General features: G+C 39.4%; 1 protein-coding gene across 6 annotated transcripts in view; it reads right to left on the reverse strand.

Moving 5' to 3' along the window:
- The window catches only part of LOC140916053 (uncharacterized), a 258,662-nt gene that overhangs the window by 163,613 nt on the left and 68,865 nt on the right, over positions 1–26,184 (reverse strand). For 2 of the 6 annotated variants that reach the window (XR_012160394.1, XR_012160393.1), the window contains 2 exons: positions 15,337–15,457; positions 6,842–9,868 (listed from right to left, as the gene is read on the reverse strand). The exons of 2 other annotated variants lie outside the window; for them this stretch is intronic. The gene's annotated coding sequence lies outside the window, so the exon portion shown is untranslated. Of the gene's footprint in view, positions 1–6,841; positions 9,869–10,723; positions 14,202–15,336; positions 15,458–26,184 lie in introns of those variants that run through there. 2 more of the 6 variants (XR_012160395.1, XR_012160402.1) reach the window with 2 other exon arrangements.

Consider the following 26,184-nt stretch of genomic DNA (forward strand, 5'->3'; position numbering starts at 1 on the left):
CACTTTTGCTAGTTCTGCAGTAGAGAGATTTGGGCATAATTGTCTGGCCAGCCAGAGATGAAAGGAAACATTTCTGGTCACTTTTTCTATGTATCTAGAACAAGTGATAAGTACAGAGAGATCCTAAGGCTGGGCACTACTGCAGGAAAGCAGATTTCCTAAATAAGGAGATAGGTCACTTCCAGCCAGTTTCCCAAACCATTTCCCTCTGCCAGCCAACCACACCTCCATCTTACCCATATTGAACCAGATGTTTTTAATCCAGTACCATTTCACACAATTACTTCAGCATTGTCCACATCTCTTGAGGCCTGGAAAAGTTGTGTGCCATGTACACACTGGTGATGCTATAGGTCCTACTCTACCTCTTTGGCAGAGCTCATCCGCCACCTATCCAGTGGAGTTTGTTCTAGTTACAGATTTAGCTGCCGAAATAAGTCCTCTATTTAGAGACTTCTGATCAGTCTATGTCCTCCTCCTCCCGCAAAATATTTCTCTCTTTGGATCTCTTATTCCCCATAAAAAAGATGTGTTGTGGAGTAATGCACAGATTCAGTTGTGAATGTGGGGGGAATCAGTCCCTTGAGCCAGGAGAAAGATGGACATTTTCAATCTTTATTAGCTATTGTCTAAGCAAAAAAGCTTGTGCCACTGTAATCAAAATATGTTTTAAATTGTAATGCTGTTTATAGAAGCTCTTTGTTACAACCCCAGATCTCTACTTTCATTTTTTGATCCTTGTCTACTATTTACTCTGCATTTAGATATTTCTAAAGTTCAGCTCATAGTGTGGCACATCTTGACACATACTACAACACAGTAACGAACATATGTTTCTTTAATACCTTTAGAATTGTGCCAAATTGTGCCATGGTAAGGGAAGACAGATTTTTTTAAGAGCTTTATAATTTTGTATTGTATATAAATTTAATTGTAAGAGATTGTAGTGCTATTTACCCTTTCATCAAACACACAAGGCTGTCTTCACTAGCAAGCAGTTATCGACTTGATACAAAATATATGTATAAATTTTTTAAGTCACTCCAATTTCAATTTGAAATTATTGATCATTATTACTGATTACCTCTGTACTTTTGTGAAGTGTTTTAAGATAAAGAAATGTCCACCATTCTTCTTGTGTCAGTCCCCTCAAAAGGGAAAACCGTGAGAAGAGAAACACAATGAAAAACAGCAGGTAATACCATATGAGACTCCTTATAAAAACGTAACATGCCTTTTAGTCTTGCTTTTATTAAGTCTACTTTTCAAGTGAAAGTTAAGTTAGATTATAATACACGTCAAGTCTAACTATTTCATTATCCATGTCCTGAAGCACGATAGCCCACAGAATGCCTTTTGAAAGCTCTGGAGTGATGGCAGCAGGTTGGATATAATGAACAACGTTACAAATGGGAACACAGCCACAAGTCTGCTGAAGGAGGAGTCTCCTGGAAACTGTATGGCTATAATTACTGAACACCAGCTCTGTCTCAGTTGGCTTTGAATGAAGGTAACCGCCTTCAGCAAGTTATATTTTCTTACCTAGCTAAAATGAAAGCAGTCAGACACAAATATGTATGATACACAATGCATAACCAAAGTAGTAACTGTCTGCTTTTATTTTATTTTTGTAGTAGCTTTTAAGTCTTCCATAACTACAGCATACGCGAATTAAAGCAGTGCTGTGAATTGTTTTTAAATTGGACTTACAAGACTGGAACTGTTGAAATCATATTTACTGGAAGATAAAATGCTCTTTTGTTTTGAGGGTTTAGTTCATGTGTCATAGTCATTTCTGAATAATTCATTTAGTACATTGATCAAGAAAAACAAATCAGTGAAAGATGATGCAACAGTTGTTACCTGAAACATCCCACTCTGTTAGCAGTCGCTGATTCTTCTCGAAAGAGTTACATGGATTCTGTTGACTCACTGAGGCAAGTGACTCATTACCTCTACTTAAATAAAAGGCAGATGGGAATGGTTTTGTGGGGAAAGAGGATCTAAGCTGCATGGTCCTGAGGGAGGTCTGAAAGAGTAGCTTTACCTGAGGAAAATGCTTCAACTAAATATCTGTTGTCTTACTGTTGATTTCTTTATTAATAAAGCCGAACACTAGAAAGTGGGTTAATTTAGACCTCACATATTGTGTGGACTGTGTTTGTACAGCATTTTGGGGAAGGCAGCTATTCACAGATGCATGATTAAAAAGTGAAATCTCTCAACTCTGTCAAGGTAGCAAAAGGTACAGATTTTAAGATACACTTAACAGAACAGTACATTCCACATCCTTATTTTCATTCCTCATAATTTAACGTTTAACAAGATGATTTCAAACACTATTTGTTTCCACATTTTATTCCTTTCATAAACATTTTAAAGTGCTTAGTTTTTATTAAAAAGTTGTAGCATGAATTAACTAAAGAGAAGGAACTGTTGCCCCACTGTAAACTGCATTACAGATTAACAAAATTGTGATCTACAATATAGCTACAGTTACTTTGTAGAAATATTTTTCTGGTTAATTGATATAGTTTCTTTGGCCACATATTGTACTGTCTCAGAGACACTAGGGATAATTCTCCCACTTAAACAATGTGTTCATTTTTCCTTTAAGCATAACTCTAGCCATGTAGAGACTACATGGTGTACAGGGACTTAAACTACTACTGGTTTTTTGTTTGTTTGTTTGTTTATTAGTAAACTAAAGTTTTGGTACAAAGAATATTAGTGATTTCCTATGTAACAGATTTGGTTAATAAACCTCAAACAAATTCCATCTACAGTAGTTGAGTGTGTTGGTCATAAAAACTTATATTCACTTCTACTGACTCTATCAATAGTGAAGTACCATGGGACCACAGTACTAAACTGCATAGGTTCCACACTTGCCATGTAGTACACTAGTGTGCAAGAGAAGAAGAGGATGTAGGTTAGTCAAAAAAAATGGTAGGGAATGCCAGAAGAACCTAATAAAACTAGACAATAGCACAACATGAGAGTGTATGATATTTAATGTAGAGAGATGCAAGATGATATGTTAAAAGGAAAAAGTTGAACAACGCCCAGAAATAAAAATAAGACAGAGAGAGAGAGAGGGAGAATGTAACAGTGTGTAAAAAGTGGTATAATATTTTCAGTATTATTTTTTTTATTAATACTACCTGTTTCTTAAACGCTATGGACAACTCAAGGAAGATATCTGCACAATTCACAACCATGGTTAAAAAGCAGACAGGATTTTAGATTATATTAAGAAAGGATAATACTGAAAAGTATATCATTATTACAGTCATCTTGAATATGGTGTTCTTTTCTGGTCACCTCATCTAAAAATGAAATTTATAGCAGAAACAGAACAGGTCCAGAGAAAAGTAACACAATTCACTGGATGTTTGGAAACACCTCCACCTGATGAGCAATTAAAGAGGATTATAACAATTTAGCTTAGAGAAAAGAATAAGAGGCGACATGAGGAAGGCATGTAAAATAATGAATGGCATAAAAGAGGTAAATCAGGTGATCCTATTAACATTTTCATATGCAACAAAACCTAAGAATCACCCAATGATATTAAAAAGCAACAAATGTTAAAATGATAAAAAGAAATACTTTTTACATGATGTAAAATTAACTGTGAAACGTACTGTGACAGCTTGTGGGAGGGGTACCAGTGTCAAATTATGAATTCCATTTTAGTTTGTTTTAGAGTAGTAGCCATGTTAGTCTGTATCCGCAAAAAGAAAAGGAGGACTTGTGGCCCCTTAGAGACTAACACATTTATTTGAGCATGAGCTTTCGTGAGCTACAGCTCACTTCATCCCCCGATGGAGTGAGCTGTAGCTCACAAAAGCTTATGCTCAAATAAATGTGTTAGTCTCTAAGGTGCCACAAGTCCTCCTTTTCTTTTTATTTTGTGAATGCCTTTTGTGATTGTAACCTTCACTGAGGATTAGAGCATCTGTTTTGCTGCTGGACCTTGACAGCTAGTGGAGAGACTACATCTGCGAAGCTAGGATAGACCAATTAACAGCCATCAACACTGAATGGCTCTCCCTACTAGAACAATAGGTGTGCTGCCACTAGGTGCCATTTGAATGACTCTCTACCTAGAAGAGAATGGAGGGGCTAGGCCTGGAAATTCCCCAGTGGAAGTGCATGGGCAAGAAAGGTGGCAGAGACTGATATAATTGATGTGGACACAGTGGCAAATTGAGGACTGACACATACAAGGAATTAAGCGGCAAGATGCAACTGTTATTAGAGTTTAACACAAGGCAGGGGTGTTACCTGCCCATCACCCATACTCTCCATACTATACGAGGCATTTACTTGGTTCCAGTGCAGGAGTTACAGAGCTCCTTACCGTATAACCTGTAACTGGCACCAGGGTTACAGAGCTCCTTAATATATATCCCAAAATGCAGGGCAGGCTCTACTCAGCCTACCCCCCAGGACTCAGTTCACTCTTAGTCCTAACACCCTCCTCCCCTTACGAGGGGGACAGAGGATGCAGCAGGGTGGGCACATTAGCCTACCAGGGCCACAAGGTTTGACCTTGGCCCACAAAGTCTTACCCTATCACATTAAGCCCAAGGCCCATCACCAAAATCCCAGCTCTTTTACCTCTGGGAACCATTCATTTTATTCTCTTAACCACACTGGAAACCAGTCACAAGTTGCAGCGAGTAAACATCACTACACCAGTACCTCAGTTAGATACCATGTATGTTCCTACTTAGCCCACTGTGGCTTGCAGGTGTTTTAAGGAAGGCAATACACTCCCTGGTCCTTCATCAGTTGACCCACAGGAGAAAAAAATCCTTCCTAACCCCCTAAACAGGCATCTGTCAGGACAGGTTCCCATTCCTAGTTTGGGTGATTAAGGTGGGCTGCTGGAACAGAGCTGAAAGAGGCTCCACATGGCCCCTCCAGTGTGCTAAATCCCGAGAGCTGGGGAATTCTGGCCAATCAGCATCCCTCTCCCCAGCTGGCCAGTAGGTGCCAGATTTCCAGGGGAGGAGCTACTTATTGTTGCTTGATGAGTGTCTCCCTCCCTTGCTACTGGGACTGTCCCCTTTTCACTGCCAGCCCCATCAATTTCCCCCACCCATTGATGTGGGTGGGTGGAATATGTTAGAAAGGAGGCTGTTTCTTTAATCAAGGGAAGCCATTCTGCCACCTGAAGCAAGATGGCCAGGATAATACAGCTGGAAGGGCTGCCTGGCCTAGGGATTTGGACCAAGGACTCACAAGGGTAGCAAGATCAGACCAGGGGGGTTGCGTTGTGTTTAAGAGTTTGTTGATTTCCATAGATTTGTAACTCGGCTGTGGCTTGTTTAACAGTAAAGTGTTTGTGAATAGGAAAATCCTTTGCTAAGCCTGTGCTTCACCGCATGCTAAAGGGTATGCCCCTGTCCAGCCAACTTCATGCTGGCTAACGTGTGTTAGATTTAGCAACAATCACTAGGCAGCAGATGGTAGGTGCCTACATTGCTGCTATTCAAAGAAGCAGCAATATATGACCCACAACATAGCACCCTGGCAATACCTACAGAATCATAGCCAAATCCAGAGTATTCTTTCAGCAAAAACCCCATCATTTTGAATTGCCTCGCTGGTCAGAATATGATTCAGCCAAACAGGGATACCGTACTCCATAGTGTACTGCTAGATATGTGACTCCAATTACTGAATTTGCTATTAAAGAATGTTTGTAATTAGTGTCACTGACAAAGTCTGAATTTGCTTTCAGAACAAATTGTCTTTCTGGATATGTGTTTCAGCTCAAAGATAGCCTTGATAAGATCGAACTACAGCTTCATTCGGTGCACAGAGACACACCAGCTGATTTCAATCACTAGTTCCTAGATAAAATATTCAAATAAGTGAAGCAACAAAGAAGGTTGAAAATCTTTTGCTTTCTGATAATGGTGTGTGTCATGCATAGTTAGGTATTGCATTATTAACATGCATGGTGATGAAGGCTTGAGGTGCTGTTATTTATCATACCTGAGTTTGTAATTTTTTCATAAAAAGATATTAAAATGATTTGCTATCAATTTTTGCTGACAACAATAAATTTTATATGACTAACTACTTCATGTGAAGGGTGAAGGTCTTCTGCCAAATTAGTTTCTAATTTTGTACCTCATCAAGAACAACAAAATCATCTTTCAGGGAAATGATGTCTTCTAGCATATGATTTTCATTACACAAGACATTTTATAACAGACTTATGGACATTTTGAGCTGGGTTTGATTTTTTTTAAACGTAAGCCTATTGAGAGAAGTGTTCAAATAAAAAAAGCCTTCCCATGCAGCATGTTTTCTATTAAGATTGTTAAAGTATTTCACTTGTTGGCTATGGGTGCTAACTGCAAATACAAAAAGTTCAGAGGAGTTTTTTTTTAAAACCTAAAAATTTAGGTTTTAAAAAAGCAGCATCATAATCTGGTAGTAAATTTTAATTGATTGTGAATCAAGATCCCATGTGTTCAATTAAGATTGTTCTTAGGAAATCATTTGCCAAGTCACTCTAGATAAAAGTTTAGGTTTATCCACTTGTACAAAACTATACATAAGTGGTTTGAATGTGAGCAGCCTTGCATCAGAAACTTTAAGTTATAGTTTGGTCAGTATGTAGTATAATGGATTTGTCCTATGAAAACCTATGCACGAAAAGTCAAATCATTTTAATTATATTTTGTCCAGGGACTCTAATGAAATAGAAAATAAAACAGAGCAAAAAAACCCAGAAAATAATTGCTAATGTCAATCTATCCAGACAATATTATCTTTTATCTGCAGACTGCCTGTAATGCTTACAATAATCACTTGGTAGGCAAGGCAATACAGCTACATCAGGATATGGATGTGATCTCTGAATGGGAGTTCTCTGTAAAGTTAGCATTTCTTTCCATTATGATTCTCAGTTAAAGAATCTCTTCAGTCATCAAACAAGAAACTATCCCCTATATTGTTTATGTTACTATTAATATCAGTGTGCACTGTTACAAAGTCTAATGAAGAAGTCAGCATCTGCTATGTGGCTTTTCTTTATTCGGGTTAAAAATGTGCATTTATTAAAAACATTATATGTCTATTAAACATGTTCCCCCCTCTGTAATTCTGTTCCATGGAATTTCTGCCTGGTGTAAATCAGTTAATCTCTGCATGTACATCCACCATATGGCACAGTGCTACAAATGAGATGAGAGTAAGTTAATTGGCCATATTAGACCAAGCAAAACAGATTTTAAGTTTGACTATCAGAAATAGTAGACTTTTCACACCTTCACACAGCATACACATTCTCAGTTGCCTTAACCATGGAAGAACAAGCATTTGCACAAGTAGATTGTTTGTTCAGTCACATGTAGTATTCATTGTTCAGGAATCCCACAGTCAAAGCTGTCGGTCTGTTTCATATGTAAGAGATCAGTCCATATTAAAGAACAACATGGAAATGAAAACCTTAACTCCATGTTTGTTCTGTGAAAAGCTAGTCTGACCGTGAATATTACATAGGTACAACAGGAGTGCATATAACCAAGAACGTAAACAGCAGTATTGTGTGCTAAGAGGCTAAGTGAAGTCACTCACTGATACCAGTACATGAGGACAATGTAAATTTTTGTAGTCCTGTAACCATAATGAAACATCATGAGTTCTAGGGGCACTGGAACTAGGTTAGAAGATACTGTAAACATAAATGCCTTTATCAATTTTTGGCTAAGTGGTGTAAACAGTTTATTGTCTTGAGAAGTATGGAATGCACACAACGTACTAAGAAATGCTCATGTGTCACTTTTGACATATGGTATATATGATAACTTATTTTTTCATTCAAATGATCACTTTGCTACAAGGCATGGCCCCTTTAGATTATAAATACTACAAATACACAGTCTCTCCCAGTCCTCAAAAAGTAGCTTGTCTATTTCCTTTCAGTAACTAAAAAAGCCCCAAGACAAAAAAAATTTGCCATACAATTGCCTTTAAATTTCACTTGAGCATTTGCTGTAATAAAATATGAGAGGGAACCATTTGTGTCTTTTGGGCATTGTTCTAATGCAGAGGCTGTGTTTACAAGATATTTTGTAAGAGAAGTCTTATATTTAGCTACTGCAGAAAGTGTTAGCATTTTTCTAGGCAGGAGAAAAAGTAAAATTATTTTGGGATATAATAACAAGTAAAAGAAATACTTTGCTCTTACCAAGCGTACCATAAATCAGATGTTTGTGCGCTCCCTGCTGCTTATATGTGGTGTTGCTCAATTCCACAGCTGTATTTTAAATTTGAAAAGGCATTTCATTTTTAAAATTCAGGAAATAATTCATCTTGCTGTAACTCAGAAAGTTTAGTAATGGTGTGATGCAAACAACATGGCGGACACAACATAACTCATTGAGGTTATCCAGTAATTGACAATTCTCAGAGAAAACATCCAACTTCACTAGATGGGAAAATAGGTAGTTTCATGATCCGGTAACTTCCAGTGGTTCATACAGCACAACCACGAGTTCCTATTTCTGTGTTTACTGAATGCAAAATATTCATGAGTGCTGGTTAAAAATCATCCCATTCCAGCTTAGCTGGTCATGCCACTGATTTATTATTTCCTCTAGGTCAGGGGTGGCCAACCTGAGCCTGAGAAGGAGCCAGAATTTATCAATGTACATTGACATAGAGCCACATGTAATATGTCAGCAGCCTCCCAACAGCTCCCCCCTGCTCCCAGCACCTCCCGCCCACGAGCAGCCCCGCCAATCAGCACCTCCCCCTCCCTCCCCGCCCCTCCTGATAAGCTGTTTCCTGGCATGCAGGAGACTCTGGGAGGGAGGAGGAGGAGCGAGGGCATGGCAGGCTATGGGGAGGAGGCGGGAAGGGCTGGAGTGGGGGCAGGGCCTGTGGCAGAGCCAGGGGTTGAGCAGTGACCACCACCTGGCCCATTGGAAAGTCGGCAACTGTAGCTCCAGCCCCAGAGTCAGTGCCTATACAAGGAGCCGCATATTAACTTCTGAAGAGCCGTATGTGGCTCCAGAGCCACAGGTTGGCCACCCCTGCGCGAGGTTTTCTTTTGAGGATGCCTTATTGATATGTTGCCTGTATATAGCAGCTTCTCACCTTTTTCCATTGGGATCTTCCTACTCCATCAATATGACAGAGCTTTTACTGGGGAGGGAGGACTCCATGTCTCTGAGGACGATGCAGGGTAAACTCACAAGAAGTTTCTTCACAAAGTTTCCCCTCACAAAAAGCCCCTTTCCCGTGGCTTTTGCTGCATGAGAGGGATGATTTGGGAAAGAGCAAGCACACAGAATAAGCAGGCACTCCTCTCAGAAAATAAGTCTGTGTGACTTCTGCTAACCTCGGGTAGGGCTCTGCCAATTAAAAATCAGAACCAATATCATGTGACCAGTGATGACCTACCAAGCAACTCAGATCAAAGAGAGAATGAATGTTCACCACACATTTTTGAGTCATCATTTACATTGCAATTTTTTAAATAAAATTTCTTCCATTTCACAAAAATATCATAATCTCAAATTTCACCCATTTACAATATAGTTATGATGGAGGTTGGGTGAAATCTTGTGGAAGTTGGTGGGTGTGAGAGCTGCCCTTCATTCAGGGTAAAGGTCAGAAGCAATAAAGTTCCATTTTAGAGTAAGATAGCTGAGACAATAGGAGCCTCCAACCAGAACACAGGTCACATGCAAGGCTGCTCAGAAACTGCACTATGGAGACAGAGGAGTTTCATTGAGTATTTTTTTGTTGGAGGTGTGTGTGTCCATGAGCTGAAACACCCAGAAGCAGCAAAAGAAGCAGGAGAAGCATCCAGTGAAGCAATGGAAGTGTGGCCCTGAAAGAAAATGAAGAAAGAAAGCTTTTGGGACTGGCTGGGAAGTCAGGCTTGGAAATGTGAACAAAGAAACTTCTTTCTGTTTGATTCCTACTGTGTTAAGGGAAACAAGACTTTATGTACACTCTTTGTAAATTAACAGGACTGCATGAATAGACTACCCTGACTCCATCATCAATTTCTCCTACTAATGTAAATAACCTGCCCGCACTCAAATATTGGCTAACCACTCAGGCCAAAAAGGGTAACAATATTGTTTGAGCTGGGTTAAACCTTGTTATGGGTTGAATTGAAACCTTGCTGAAAATTATGTGTGAATGCACCCTTCATTTAAGATAGTTGTAAGGGACAGTTAAAGCACCGCACCTAAAATAAAGCATAACTGAGTCTGCCCAGAAACTAGCAACATGTAGATGGCAGATTCCACTGGGCATTGTTTCTGCTCCCATCTGGAACCCTCCCTAGAGCACCAAGTGTGACTAGCCACTCAGGTCAAAAGGGTGCAACTGTATTTACTGTGCTCCTAATGAAGTTTAGTTTGTACAATGGCACTGATACAAAAATATTTATTTTTTCCTCATTATATTAATTTTTTTCACCAAAGTAATTCATTGTAGTGAGACAACTAAACGCTTCATCTTCCTCTTAATGAGAATTGGTTTAATAAAAGATTTTTCAAACATTTGCTGAAGTGTGACAATATTGCTTAAAATAAAAATTCGAAAGACAAAATATAAGAAATGAGAAGGAGAAAGGGTTTTTTTTAGAATTTCACTTTTTATATGTTCCACCCTCTGAAAAGCATAACCACCAAAGCAAATAAAAGTTTAATAAATAATATATACATATACACACACATTTAAATGAACAACCATGATTAACTTCTTAAGAACCATTAAGTGTATAATTACAAGGATTCTATTACATTAAGATACCAATTTCTTTAAAGCCAGAAATAATACCTGCTGAAACTTTAATTATTTAAATGAGAAAAGAAAGAGGCATGTTATCTTCTCTGACAAAGATTAAAATCAATTTAATTGCTTCTCTGCTGCATTGACATGATTCTTGCTGTGAGTCAAGCAACCAAAAAGGGAAATTAACACTGCAGCTGTTAATCAAGTGATATTTGTGTGCTCCATCTTATTATAGCAGGAAAAAGAATAACTGCTACTTTGGGGAGAGTTTGGCCACACTGTACTACATATAATTTTTTTACTTCAAACATTCAGCCGATTTACTTAATTTTTAGAATCTCAAGTATCTCTAGATGAAGTGCAGCCTGAGAAAATTGTATGTTGCATTGTTTGATCCCCTAATAAAATTTGTGATGTCAAGACCAAGGTTTGTTCCAAATTAAATTCACCCTTGGGTATCTGACTATAGTGTAAAATTTTGAAGTAGCTCAAAAAATAAAAAAAAGATATCAATCGGTGGGGGATGGGCAGAGGGTGACAGCTATGAAGCATAACGGTATATTTACAAGCAAGACAGTAGCAGCTCCTAGAGGTCAAAATTCAACAATTTTACTAAAATTAGAACATGCATTTGAAAGCAAATAACTGTGGAGTATGTAGCACCAACTTATGACTTATATCTGCTGATTTAAAAATGTTTATCCTTGCAGTGCCTTTGTTAAACCTCAGCACAGAGTGAATATTCAGCAACATCTACACTCGACAAACTAATGTATCTGATTGTAAGAAAATGGTATTGTGAAATATTTATGAATTCTGAAATACAAACCGGTGTGGTGCCTCATCATCTCTTATCAGCCCTTGTTAGCTTTACAGAAGATGAGACGCACGAGAATAACCGAGGTTGTCAAAACTAATAGAATTCAGAGACTCTGCACCAACGTAGTTCAATTTCATCGAGAGCTCATTTACTGGAATTTTTAACTCCTTCACTTCTCATCATTGGATTTGTATCAGTTTCATTTTAGGGACTGTTATTTACTATACATAGCAGAAGTGGTCATGGCACTTCCCTAATTGCAGACTGGACAATCGACTATGGGAACTTTTGGGGGGAAATAATTTGGATTGTAGTGTAACTTTAAGCATCTTCACCAGTGATGGACAAACCTCAAGAAATTTGGTTCAGATAACTGAGATCTGGATGCTTATTGTATCTGAACTTCCAGAGTCTGTGGTCAGAACAAAGCTGGAGTGAAACACTCATGAGAACTTGTGAGAACATATGTAACTGTCCTTCCACGAAGGCCTGGGAATCTCGTAAGAGCAGCTTTTCACACAGCATTTCAGCTCTTGTAGGAGAGCATCCTCTCACAGTAGCTCAGTACCTCTTCTCCCAAACAACATAGCGGAATGATAAATAGTTGAACTAAATTAACTTTTTGAGCCACAAAAATTGTTTGATTTGGGTTTGTTTCAAAGAATAAGCAAAGATCAGAATCAGGTCTGCTACCTCTGAAGTGATTGAGCCAACCCTAGTCTTTACTTGGTGCTATAGACAAAGTTTTGTAATACTGGTAATTTTTCAGCAAATACTAATCTCTTCTGAAATTGATCACATTGTTGCCCAGCCTTGTGCTGTGCCTTATTCAATTTGGCCAAACGTGGCATGTTACAGATGTCCAAAAGGAGTTTACTGCTAATGAAGCAAAGTTTCAGTGGATTGTAAATGACAATCAGAATTTCATAGGCAGTCTGATTCTATATGTTGGCAGGCTTTATTAAAAATTATCACTTTAAACTGAAAGCCTGAAGGCTCCATTAGAAAGGTTCAAGGTCATATGTTGAGATCTAGTAGAGAAAATATTAGATAGCAAAAACCTAGTGTTGAAATCATTGTACAATCTGAGATCAGGAATCAAGAGAGGTTACAGTTAGGGTTGTGCAAAGCATGGATTGTTCCATCTGTGTATGGGGTTCACGAACCAAATTCTGCGCTTGATTCACAGAAGATGGATATGAACTAACTCCTAGATGTTTACTAGATATACTAAATATCACTGAACTCAAACTAAGGGAAACCCGACCACCACCAGAGCCTTCTCCTTACTCTATTGCTCCTACTCTAATGAGCCGTAGGACCTCATTTCCAGTTTTAGGTGACTCCAGATAGATCCTATTGCCTTTTTGGGGGTGAGGAGGAAGAAGAAAAGTTCTTGTGGCCAAAGTTTCCCTGAGAAAATATTTCTTAACTTTACCCAAGCATGTGCTAGGCACCTCCCAAGACAGATGGAAAGACAAGATCCCTTACTCAAGAGCTTACAAACAAATTTTGGATACAACAGTGAGGATAACAACAAGACATTAGGAAGAATGACCAGAAGCAACATTAAGGTTACATATTAACTCAGCAATATTAGTGTACACTATGGAGGAGAGTTTGTGGCACATTTTTTCCTAAATATGTAGGATGAATAAGTAGGAAATTTAACTGGTAAATTTCTTGCCGGCCTCACAAAAAGAAGTGGGTCTCCAAGGAGGATTTAAGAGAAGAGCAGGTAGTGGATCTGCAGACCAGCACAGGCAAGGCCTTCCATGCGTAGAGGGGCAGTGTAGAAGGAAGTGTAGAAACAGTTGTGGGAAAAGGTGATAAGCAGAGTGATGAAGCTGGCATCCTCGGACTAGCTGAATACAGGATAGGGTTGGGAAGATAAAAGCTGGGAAAAACAGTGCAGGGATTCAAAGAGGAGCTACTGTGGTCAAATTCATGGGTAAGGGAGAAAATCTTGGTTTCAGCATTTTGTACAGACTGGAGCAGGGCACTGTGGGCATTAGAAAGGTGTCTGAAAAGAAAGTTATCAAGATGGGACAGGAGAAAAATTTATAGCTCTCTGGACAAAGAGAAAAGGATAGATCTTAGAGATACTATGTAGGAAGGAAAGGCAAGTTTTGGACATGATCTTGCAACTGTAGACAGAGATTATGTACAAACGCATTCCCCTCAAATGCAGAATTTGTGGGTTATCAAATAAATGCAATATTAATTTAGGTGTGGATTAATGTAACCAAAAATCTTACTTCCACTGACATGACAAATATATCCAATCCCAGCTGTGTCCTCTGGAGCATGTAGTACAGACTTTCACATAGGAAAATTCCAAAAATGAAAAGAGTGTAGTAATGAGTTGAAAATAAAACAGAGAAGAAACCAGAAGGCACTGGTGAAGGAGAGTGACAGTATAAATCCAATTTTGTTTTCAGCAAAGGAGACACAGGAAGCCTTCAGTTTCACATACTCTGATACTGTCAGAAGGTCTCTGTCACCAGGAGACAGTCTGTCCATTTTCTAGGTTAGAAGTGGGATTGGTTTTACAGGTGGCTTCTCAACATTCTTGCATATAATCTGACATCTCTGTCTGAATAAACATAGGAGACCCATCTTATTTTAGTTCCTTTAGTTTTCTTTTGTTTACTTCCCTATAAAGCTTACTCATCTCACCCATGTCTGCCTTCAGCAATAACCAAAGATTACAGTGATGAAAGGAGTTCTCTGAACACACACACAGAGTGAAAACCACCTGTTATTTGGCAGTAACTTTCTGCCTAACCAAATGGTCACCATTACTGTATGCCTTGATCACTACATGAAGAATTTATCACCCACCATCTTACTGTAGCTTAGCAACTTCTCTAGGAAGATAGGAGCAAACAATAACCCAGGAAAAGTGAAGAGCCATAAAATTATTTCCAATAATTGTGTAAGATATTTTACATATTTCTGTCTTTAAAAAGTTTAACAAAATGCCCAGAACTCTGGAGAAAATGTAATGCAGAGATTACTGTTTAGATTGGTCAGATGTTCATCTCTAAAAGTCAATTAGCTATAAGCTTCATGCCCCTTTCTAGGAGGCACTGTGTCTTTAGAGAAACTTATGAAGGGATGCAAGTGTTTTCAAATGAGTTCTTATTGAGGTACTGGAGAGTTCAAGTGCTTGGAAATCAAACATAAAGCCTCTGTGTTCTAGGACATCAATTTAAACCGAGCCCTGGGCAGTAGCATCTAAGGGTATGCCTACACTGCAATTTAAGGTGTAATGTCAAGTTATGCCTACCTGTGCTAGCTTTAATCAAGGTAGCTCATGTAACAAGGGCAGTGAAAACATGGTGGCGCAAGCTTCAGCACAGGGTAGCCACCCAAGTACAAGCCAGCCAGGGACCCCAGGTATGTACTTAGGAGGCTAGCCTGCACTGAGGTTTGTGCTGCCATGTCTTCACTGCTCTTGTTATCAGAGCTACCTAGATTCAAGCCAGCAGAGGCAGATATAGCCAAGCCTCAGTTACACATTAAATTGCACTGTAGATGTCCTTGGTGAGTCTTCACCATCAGATGGCTGTTTGGTGTCCTATGCAAAGTGAGCTAGAGGCCATGACCCAGTACACAGCTGACAGGGATCCACTTCACAAAAGCCACCACAATTTGCACTAGTCAGCTACACTGTTGGCAGTCTCAGCATGAAAATCAAGGACTGAACGGACTCTAAAACCACCTACCTATTGTACAAATGGTGGTTCCAGTTGAAGGGCGAAACATCCTGGTGAGGTAGGTGGATTGCAATGCTGTTGCCTGTGCTGTACGTGTTTCCACATTGTCAATCTATAAGCAATAGGTGACCTGGAAAAAAATAAAAATAATGCATGCTACGTGCTACATGCACCCCAAATGGCATTTGAACTAAATTAGATGGAGAAAGGAAATGGGAGATTTGAGTCAGAAAGTTTCAATGGCTAAGATGCTGAAACACATGTCGTTCCTGGGAAGCTGCCAGAGGAAGAACAGCTTTGATTGTTTATTTAAAAAAGTAGAAAGAGCACATTAAGGAGCAGGCAATTTTATGGGGCATAAATATATTCTCAACGTGCATTTTGCTACATTATGGTGCAAGTTTTCCTAACAGGCATCCTTTCCTTCCGTATACTTCATTTGCCTCAACAGTAGACGAACATGACTTTTTGTCACTAGCTGTCAGACTAATATACTCTTCAGTTCCTCTCAGCAGCCTGGATATTAATTCAGGATTTCCATTGTTTTTTTCCCCCTCTCTCTAAAGATCAGCAAAAACATTTTATGGAGAGTATTACAAAAACCTCTGTGCTCAAGCTGGTGCTAAGTTATGAACATTTTAACACTTGAAACACTTTAACCGGGATATGACTATTGTTAAACGTTGATTTAAAAAAAAATCTATTAAGATCTTTCATGTGAACTTAGTTTTAGTGAAAGATGATGGATACCAAAGTCCTCTATTTACCGACAGAATATATAGCTACTGTACAAGCATCTCCATACTGTCCCCTCTTATGCCCAAACCCAAACTCTGACCTGGAGCAGGTGGGGGTCCATCTCTGGAGAAAGATTTTGGAAGACAGTACAGTCTACATGTCTATTCAGTTGTTGTTTGTTCTGCTTAGTGAGGCAAACAAGCATGTAAATTAGTTCCCTCTGTGAACGTGGTTTTTGAGTACTTGTCCACTAGGAATGGGATCATAACTGCAAAATATGAAGCACAGCTATATGAAACAGTAACATCTTCCAGCCTAGGGCTGGATTTTAACTGGCAATTTAGAGGTAAAGGACTAGATTCCATTACCAATCCCTTGAGCTGTCCAGACTTGCCAAAGTCAACAACATTGACTAAAATAATAAACATTTCTAATAGGTGTATTGACCTTGTGTGTGCAGATAAGATTGTTGATCATGTGCAGGTGGCAAAGAGTCATGAAAATCCCCTTTCAGTATATTAAAAGTAGAAGAGAAGCCCTTAAGGGGGTCTGGTCTCCAGCTTTCTCCTTGCCATACTTAAGACATGCACAATCCATTCTTCCCTCCACAATGTAATGTTTGTTTAAACACTGAGAATTGCAGTAAGGCTAATGACAGGTTTCAGAGGAACAGCCGTGTTAGTCTGTATTCGCAAAAAGAAAAGGAGTACTTGTGGCACCTTAGAGAAAGGCTAATGGGAGTGGGACTGTCATTTTTATATTAATATTTGCGGATTATGACTGCCCGGTTGGAAGGACAGCCACTTAAGATACATTATTCCCGATTAACAATATTACTACCAGGGAACACTGAAAAATTGCAGAGAACGATGTTAAAAGGGGTGGGAGTCTACTGGTCTGATTAGAGAACTGGGAACCAGGAAACTCCCAACTTCACCTGCCTGTTCAAATCCTATAGTGATGGATTCTATGAGAACATTTGTAATGATTAATTCTAGTTTAACCCTAAGTCACGGGCAAGTTGAGCAAATCAACCTCTCCGTCCCAGTTTCCCCATCTGCCAATTATGCATAACACCTACCGTCATAATGGTCTTGTGAGGATTCTTTAATATTTTCAAAGGGTTCTAAGGATAATAAGTGCTAACGTATTATTAACCTGTAGGAACATCTCCTTTTTTGTGACACCTGTGCGAGTACTTCACAGACAGTGTAATTCATGCCTCCATAAAACGAACTTGCCTTCCTTTTTGCACAAAACATGTAATTGTGGAGCCAACAGAATCTGTTGTAAGTGGCAAATTCATCACATTTGCTTCCCACCCACCGAGTGGAAAACTTTAAACACGTTTATAGATCTACAAAATGGGTATATAGGAGAAACATGCAGATTTCTGGAGGGAATAATAAAGCCATATTAAGCAACCATACATAGATATTTCCAAGATAATTCAAATGATGCACAATGAGGCAGGAAAGTGGGGGACCCATATTTCCAGTCCCAAGCACTATTAGGAGAAAAACATTGCAATGACATCTGCCCATTTTCCAGGGCTTTGTGAATCACAGCAAGCCCCATCAGCCAGTATGTAAAAAACTTGTAGTAACAGCTTTCAAACAGCATTGGAGGCTTTCCAATACATCAGTGATGCGGCTGTATAAGAACATGAATAGTATTGAGTGAAAAGCCCGTTTTATTTCTTTTTTAGATAGATACTTTGACAACTAGAAGTACAAAAAATTGCAACAGCAACTTCATTCTGAGCAGACAGTCCCTACACTCATCATATACACCAACGGTACTGTTCGTTAAATGTGACTTTTCCATTTGTTCTAGATACAGATCTCTAATATCTAGCTGGACTAAACCTGCAGGGCTCCTACTTCTTTCACAGAGTCACAATGTGGGTACACATGTGTACTGTAGCATCACCTATTGCCTGTTAGTGATATTGAGAGACTGTTTCTACTTAGGGACTCAAACAGTTTTAATTTTGTTAGGAAGTTGTAATAAATACAAAGGGAAGGGTAACCACCTTTCTGTATACAGTGCTATAAAATCCCTCCTGGCGAGAGGCAAAACCCTTTTACCTGTAAAGGGTTAAGAAGCTAAGAGAACCTCGCTGGCACCTGATGCAAAATGACCAATGAGGGGACAAGATACTTTCAAATCTGGAGGTGGGGGGACAAAGGGTTTGTCTGTATGTGTGATGCTTTTGCTGGGAACAGATCAGGAATGTAGCCTTATAACTCCTGTTAAGTTAGTAAGTAATCTAGCTAGAAATGCGTTAGATTTCCTTTTATTTAATGGCTGGTAAAATAAGCTGTGCTGGATGGAAAGCATATTCCTGGTTTTGTGTCTTTTTGTAACTTAAGGTTCTGCCCAGAGGGATTCTCTATGTTTTGAATCTGATTACCCGGTAAGGTATTTACCATCCTGATTTTTACAGAGGTGATTCTTTTACCTTTTCTTTAATTAAAATTCTTCTTTTAAGAACCTGATTGCTTTTTCATTGTTCTTAAGATCCAAGGGTTTGGGTCTGTGTTCACCTGTACAAAATGGTGAGGATTCTTACCAAGCCTTCCTCAGGAAAGGGGGTGTAGGGCTTGGGGGGATATTTTGGGGGAAGACGTCTCCAGGGCTCTTTCCCTGTTCTTTGTTTAAAATGCTTGGTGGTGGCAGCATACGGTTCAAGGACAAGGCAAAGTTTGTACCTTGGGGAACTTTTTAACCTAAGCCGGTAAGAATAAGCTTTGGGGGTATTTCATGCAGGTCCCCACATCTGTACCCTAGAGTTCAGAGTGGGGAAGGAACCTTGACAGAAGTATACCTCTAAAGACACTAAAGGACAATTAGTGTGTCACCTAGATCTGGCCCTTAATATCCAAAATACCTAAACAAAGGGTCATAAATAAGAAAAAGGAATAAATCAAGCTATTTTATAGTCCATATTATAAGGAGTAGAACAGAACTGGAGTTAGCAATTCTAAACAGGAACAGGAGGATATGCTGAAATACTACTTAAAATAGAGCCTTCAGAAACATTAGGTGTAGATTCAACTATGTTTAAACTTCATAACACTCACCATACTATTAAAAACACATTTGTTTGAACAGATACTGAGAGCAGATTTCCTGTTCCAAGTTACTACATGACACTAGAAAACAGGAACTAAAATGAAATTCAGTATAATGTAATCCAATGCAAGATTATGTGAAAATGGCCTTACCGCAGGGCTATGCATTGAATGGGCATTTAAATCCTATTATGTCTGATTCTCTTGCAGTATTTGGACACGTTTGTAAATAGCTATAAAGAAACATTATGCCTAGTGCTGTTAAGTCCCCACATGTAGCAGATGGTTTCTCTGTTGTGAGAATGTATGTTTCAAAGTCAGACCCAATGCAGAAAGAGGCAACAATGGAAACCATGGCATCTGGTTTCAAAGACGCACAGCTCACAGCTAGTGGGAGAAATCAGACATAATACAGAGAGATAATATAACACTGATTTACCAGAACATTTGCAGCAAGTAGGGGAGCCATAAGAAAGATGTTCATGCTTTCTTTACCTTTGTCATGACTGAGAGCAGATGCACAGAACAGAGCAGAGAAGTGGGAATCCAAACAAATTAGTTATTTTAAGAGAAAGTAAGTAGTATCAGAAAAACAGAATTGCCTGCTGTAATCCTAGAAGAAGAGCTGGTAATGATAAAGAGAAATGAGTGGCCCATAGAAAACAGATCTATAAGATCAGCGTAATTCAGTGAGGGAAACAAATACCTTTCTAAACATGTCAACCAGACCAATATAAAACATAATAAATCTAGAACAAAAGGTAGAAGATGTACACACTTTATAAAAGAGAAAGCAAGACAGCCCTGAAAATGGGCCATTAATTTGTAATGCTTATGACACCATGTAATGCCTGTGTGTGAAAATCTGGCCCCATCCAAGTCAGTGGCAAAATCTCCTGTTAACTTGAATGGGGCCAGAATTTCACCTTTTGTTTGTCTAGGTATCCTTATAGGCAGCAGCTTTGCACCAAAGAAATTATTCCAATCACAGCATTGGGCAGTGAACAGACTAAAAAAATTTTTGGTATATATGTCTTTCTAGAACTCAAAATAGAAGACATCATAATTAGGTTTCACAGTAGCCGCCATGTTAGTCTGTATCCGCAAAAAGAACAGGAGTACTTGCGGCACCTATGCATCCGATGAAGTGAGCTGTAGCCCACAAAAGCTTATGTTCAAATAAATTGGTTAGTCTCTAAGGTGCCACAAGTACTCCTGTTCTTTTTGTGGATAATTAGGTTGTTCATCTCATTTTGGTTCATGCAAAGGATGGAATAAGCCAAGAAGCGGCAAGCCTCAGTTGTGCTTCATGGCCATGGTATTGAAAATGAATTAAAAATAAATTTAAAAAATTGATTGATTTTTGGAGGGCTGGGGCAGCAGGGAAGGGAGGTGTTCCTGAATATCAAACAATTGTATTGATGTGCTTTTTACCCATGATTTGTGCTGTATGCTGGCTGTGTTGTGGAAATGATGTGTGAACATGTATTTTAAATCTGTCATAAAACACATGCACAAGGGGGCCAAATTAAGTTTGCACAGGCAACCTTACTTCTGACATTTCCTAACTTTTGAGTGCTTGATTTTGTACCCTTAATAACGTTCTTTTAACATAGTATTTTTGTATGTTATTTCCTGGGTTTTAATAAATTAAACTGAAAAAACAAGCTTCATCCTGTGGAACCATGTTGATTCCAACACAGTTCACCAACAGGGTGGGAAGCTTTAGATCCATAACACATATCTTTGCCACTTGATCTAACAGAGTAATTGATAGCAATAGTAGTTTATCATCCTCTGTGAGCCAGCCAATAGAAGGAGATGAAGCACATATTTTGCTAGTGGGTTTCACAGCTATTTCCTTCCACTAACAGAATGGTGAGACTGGAATCCTGGGTTCTATTCCAGGTTCTAAGGCAAATATACTCAAGTGGTCAAAGACTCTTCTCTGCCCCTGTTCCTCCCGCCCAAGCCTGATCCCTTCTCCCTCAGCCCCTCCAGCCTCGATTAATAGATATTTAGGTCAGAAGGGACCACTATGATCATCTAGTCTGACCTCCTGCACAACACAGGCCACAGAACTTCACCCACCCACTCCTGCAAAAAACCTCTCACCATTCATCCATTCCCCATCCACTTCCATCAGCTTCATGTCCTGGTCCCAGACACACACTTACTTGCTATACCCCAGGGCCAGCTCCTCATCCCCTTCTGCATTCCACAGAGGAACTTCTTCCTCCATGCTGCCTGGGTAGCAGCAGGAAAGCATTGAGAGCACAGGAGGGATTATCCCTATCGATTCTGGTGCCCAGTGTGATGGGTTGGGTCACAGAAACCCCTTTGGGACTGCCAACTAACGTGCTGAGACTACCTCTGAGTCTGCTTTTCCTGCCAGCTTGGGACTTCAGTACCTTGCCTTGTTTGAGCCAGACACGCTTGCCTGCTGCAAACACAGACCCAAGTCTGAACCATGTCCCCCAAAAGCTGCAGGCTTAACTGAAAACAGCTTAAGAAGTGTTCCTGTCTCCAGCTCTCAGTACCCATCTCCCAATGGGGTCCAAACCCCAAATAAATCTGTTTTATCCTGTATAAAGCTTAAACTCATAAACTGTTTGCCCTCTATAACACTGATAGAGAGATATGCACAGCTGTCCCCCCTCTCCCCCCGGGTATTAATACTTACTCTGGGTCAATTAATAAGTAAAAAGTGGTTTTATTAAAAACAAAAAGTATCATTTAAGTGGTTCCAAGTAATAACAGACAGAAGAAAGTGAATTTACCAAGCAAAATAAAATAAAACATGCAAGTCTAAGCCTAATACAGTAAGAAAACTGAATACAGATAAAATTTCACCCTCAGAGATGTTTTAGCAAGCTTCTATCACAGACTGTACGCCTTCCTAGTCTGGGCCCAATCCTTTCCCCTGGTACAGCCCTTGTTCCAGCTCAGGTGGTAGCTAGGGGATTTCTCATGACTGCAGCCCCCCGTGTTCTGTTCCACCCCCTTATAGATCTTTTTCACAAGGCAGGAATCCTTTGTTCCTCTCTGGGTTCCCGCCCCTCCTTCTAAATGGAAAAGCACCAGGTTAAAGATGGATTCCAGTTCAGGTGACATGATCACATGATCACTGTAAGACTTCATTACCCACTTGCCAGCACACAGGTATACAGGAAGACTTACAAGTAAACAGAGCCAAATAACAGTCAATTGTCCTGGTTAATCGGAGCCATCAAGATTCCAACCCACCATTAATGGCTGACACTTTGCATAATTAAAATAGGACCTCAGGGTTATATTTCATATTTCTAGTTTCAGATACAAAAATCATACATTTATACAAATAGGATGACCACACTCAGTAGATTATAAGCTTTGTAATGATACCTTACAAGAGACCTTTTGCATGAAGCATATTCCAGTTACATTATATTCACACTCATTAGCATATTTTCATAAAATCATATAGAGTACAACATCACACCCAACACCACAGCATTCCACAGAAGACCAAGAAAAGGAGAAGTCCTGCTCAGCCTCTGCAGCCCTGAGATGGAGCATGCTCAGTTGCAATGTAGGAATGGGATATGCACAGTCCAGTCATCTGTAAGAGCTATGACAGAATGGAGCATGCTCAGCAGAGACAGACTCTTTGGGAAATTTAGATGCCAAAATCTCTACTGAGCCTGTGAGAACTGAGTTCTTCAGAGGCTCATTACTTGGTCAAGATTTTCATGGGGATTGTAAAAGAAATGTCCAACACCAAAATTACCCATCTGCCAAATTTCTGGTCACTTCTCCAAAGTATAGGGATGGTATGGCTTCTCAGCAAAATGGCTGATGTGAGATATTTTTAATGTGGGCAAAACAATTTATTTTTCCATAACATCATTCTGAGAAATAGCTGAAGTTAAAAAGAAAAAGCAGCTAACTTCAGGCAGAACCATCACGGAACTTCAGGCTGTAGCCTCAGGCAGAAACCAGCATGGAACTTTTCAACCCAAACAGTTAAAGTTTGGGAAAGTTACAAAAACAAGTGAAAACCAGATCTTATACTAGATACTGCTGGGCAACTTTAACTACAGGCTTTGCTCCTTGTACCACCTATAATACAGTTTGTCCAAATACACTGGAGAATTGAGGCATTTGTGTATGACTTTTTATGAGTAACAGAAGTGAGGACATTAGGAAAGCCAATGTGTTTTTAATTTGCTAAACTGTGCTTACAGGTCTATTGAATGCTATTGTGAGATTGCCAAAGAGTAAAAAAAAATTCAAGTGAACAAAGTGATGGTTAGAAGAAGGCGTCGAGATCTGAGGAATCACAATGGTTTTCCAAGAAATCAAGTAACCCTTCAGACACCAAAGTTAAATTGACTCTAAAGCTTTGGAGACAAAGGCTGAAATTCTGTTCTCGAAGAGGTGCGGCACACAATTCACAGTCCAGGAGATGAGTGGGGCAAACGTGGCTTTAAGCCACCTTTGAGCCCTCATGATCCTGGGCTTCTCCAGGACATCCAGCATAACTTAAAAAGTCCTGGGGCCTTGTTTAAGTTACAGCTGCCTCCCCAGGCTAACCGATAGTTCATGGTGCTACACACTGTGGCCCTGACCCAACATGCCCCTCCTATACCCAGCATGCCCCCTGCATCAGGGCTGGCAGAGGAGTCCTCAGGAAGCAGCCTTACAGCTGTCTTCCGCAGTGCCGGAGGTAAGGAAGTCCTCCCATGGTCAGAACTGGGGTTTGGGGAAGCCCCTTTTTGCCACTGTAACTCTTACATGGAGTAAAGTGGCCAAAGTGGGAGTGAAAATCTCACCCAAAGGGCTGATTTGCCTCATTGATTTCTGTGATGGTATACAGATTGTTAAATTCAAAGAGGAACTGCAAATTGTTATAAACTGTTATAACCCTACATGGGCAGATTTAAACCAGCTTCTACGAGGAGTCATGCCTAGGGAAACACTGAGTTGCATTTGTGAAGAAGCTCAGTGGCACAAGCAAAATCCAGGCCATGACCAGGAAAAGTTAAATAAAATCAGGGAGAAGCTGTTAGATAAAATTCTCACAGTCTGCCCAAAGAAAGCTGACTGGACCAAAAATTAGCACCTGTAAACAAAGTAAAAATAAGAATTTGAATAAAACCCAAATACCTTCACCACCACATTAAAACTATGTTAATGACCTTCCAGCTCCAGAACATACAGGGACCCCATAATAGCCACCCATTGCAGTGGGGGGAAGGGGAAGGCCAAACCAAGGTCCCCACCATCCACCCCCCCCAGGGACCCAGTGATGGCACGTGTTACTATTGCAAGCAAATGGGCCATTGGATACAGTAAATGTCCCTACTGCCCTGGTCTATCCAAAAGTGGCACCCCGCCTCTTCACATCTGTCCATTTTTATCGGTCCTTTGTTTGACCATCATGCCTTCCTCCTAAGCCCTTACTCACCTGCTAACCTTTTGGGAAAAGACTTGCTGTGTAAATTAAATTGTATCAATGCGTGGTTAATTTTTCCACGACAAGATTGCTACCAGTGTGAAAGGAGAAGCAGGCTAGAGTTTTGCGTTTGATATCCCAAGTTAAAAAGGAATAAAAAAAGGTTTATGTATTTTTTCTTCCCCCAAGTATCTTCAACAAGATGGTATTGGTTATTCTACTACGGATGACTGGGCCTGTGGAAGCCCATCCTAATGTAAAGTCACCTTTGTCAATATGCTGCAGGGAAACAGTTTTGCAATGAAACTAGGCTGTATTTGTAAGGTATTACTGCATATTGCTGTGTAAGATAAGGAACAAGCACTACTATATACAACAAGAGACAGGCTGAAGTACTCAGTATGGTATGAATTCTGTATGCAATACTGTATGTCAGTTATCTCTCAAAATTGAGAAGTAGTTCTTTGGTTTCCCTTTAGAAGTATACACAAGTTAAATATGCTGTTATCGTGGATACAATATTGCAATCAGTTAATCTAGAATATATTTACTAAAATCTTAAAGTAATATTTAAGTATATTATAGTTAAATATATTTACTAAAAATTTAGTTCTGATTAACATTTTTCTAAATGTTCCCCAAATGTAAAACATATGTTTGAAATCAGACATTCGGTCTGCTACGTTTAGCTGTATTTTAAGAAATCAGTACGAGATACTATATTTTTATTGCATATTACATAAGTGAGAAGTGGAGCTGCCACAGCCCATCTCTTCTCTAACTAGCAAATTGGTATTTAATTTTTTTGATACGTGACTGTCATAAACTGAAGTCAAAATATAACTGTCTTTCATGTAACTGACATATTTAACATATGTATCAATTAAGCCCTTCCTTAAAAGAATGAATACTGAATCTATGGCATTTTCTTGTAGAAGTGTTATGGCTTAGACTTTAACGTGTTTGCAAATGTTTGTCTGGGATTTCAGATGTCTGTGTGGAGAAGTCTGTGAGGAAGTTTCATTATACATGCAGCATTTATGATCATGAAAGGCTAACTTCATATTTATAGAGATGGCTGCTGACTGTTCATGAAAAAGCACAGAATCTCTCCTCTTCATTGGGGGGAAAGAAGGATCTCACAGAACATAGAACAGTTAATATCAGCTTTATCTGAATTACGTGATTGGTCATTAACAATTAATATGGACTGCAGGATTTGGCCTTAGGTGTGAACAGCTACATCCTTTTCCCTTAAATTCCATTCACTGTTGGGAAATAGCCAATGTCCTCATTCAGAGGGAAAAATAATAAGTGTGCGTTATTTATACCCAGCTAAGAACATTCTGCTTAAAAAAACACAAGATTCTGCCACCTTGAAATCTTCAATTACTTTAGAAGTATTACATGGGAGTTTTATATTTTGTGTGCCAGCAACTATAAATCAATAGAGTCACACACTTACCCACTTCATTATATACTCCCCCGGCTAGACTGAGCTTGTCCCAAGCACCTACGATTCAGTATTTTTACACTGTTGACCCAATGTGCTGAACCCACTCACATAGCCTAGCTCAGTGGCTTTCAACCTTCCAGACTACTGTA

This window comes from Lepidochelys kempii, chromosome 8 (genome assembly GCF_965140265.1).
Source record: "Lepidochelys kempii isolate rLepKem1 chromosome 8, rLepKem1.hap2, whole genome shotgun sequence".
In the NCBI taxonomy this organism is placed as follows: domain Eukaryota; kingdom Metazoa; phylum Chordata; order Testudines; family Cheloniidae; genus Lepidochelys; species Lepidochelys kempii.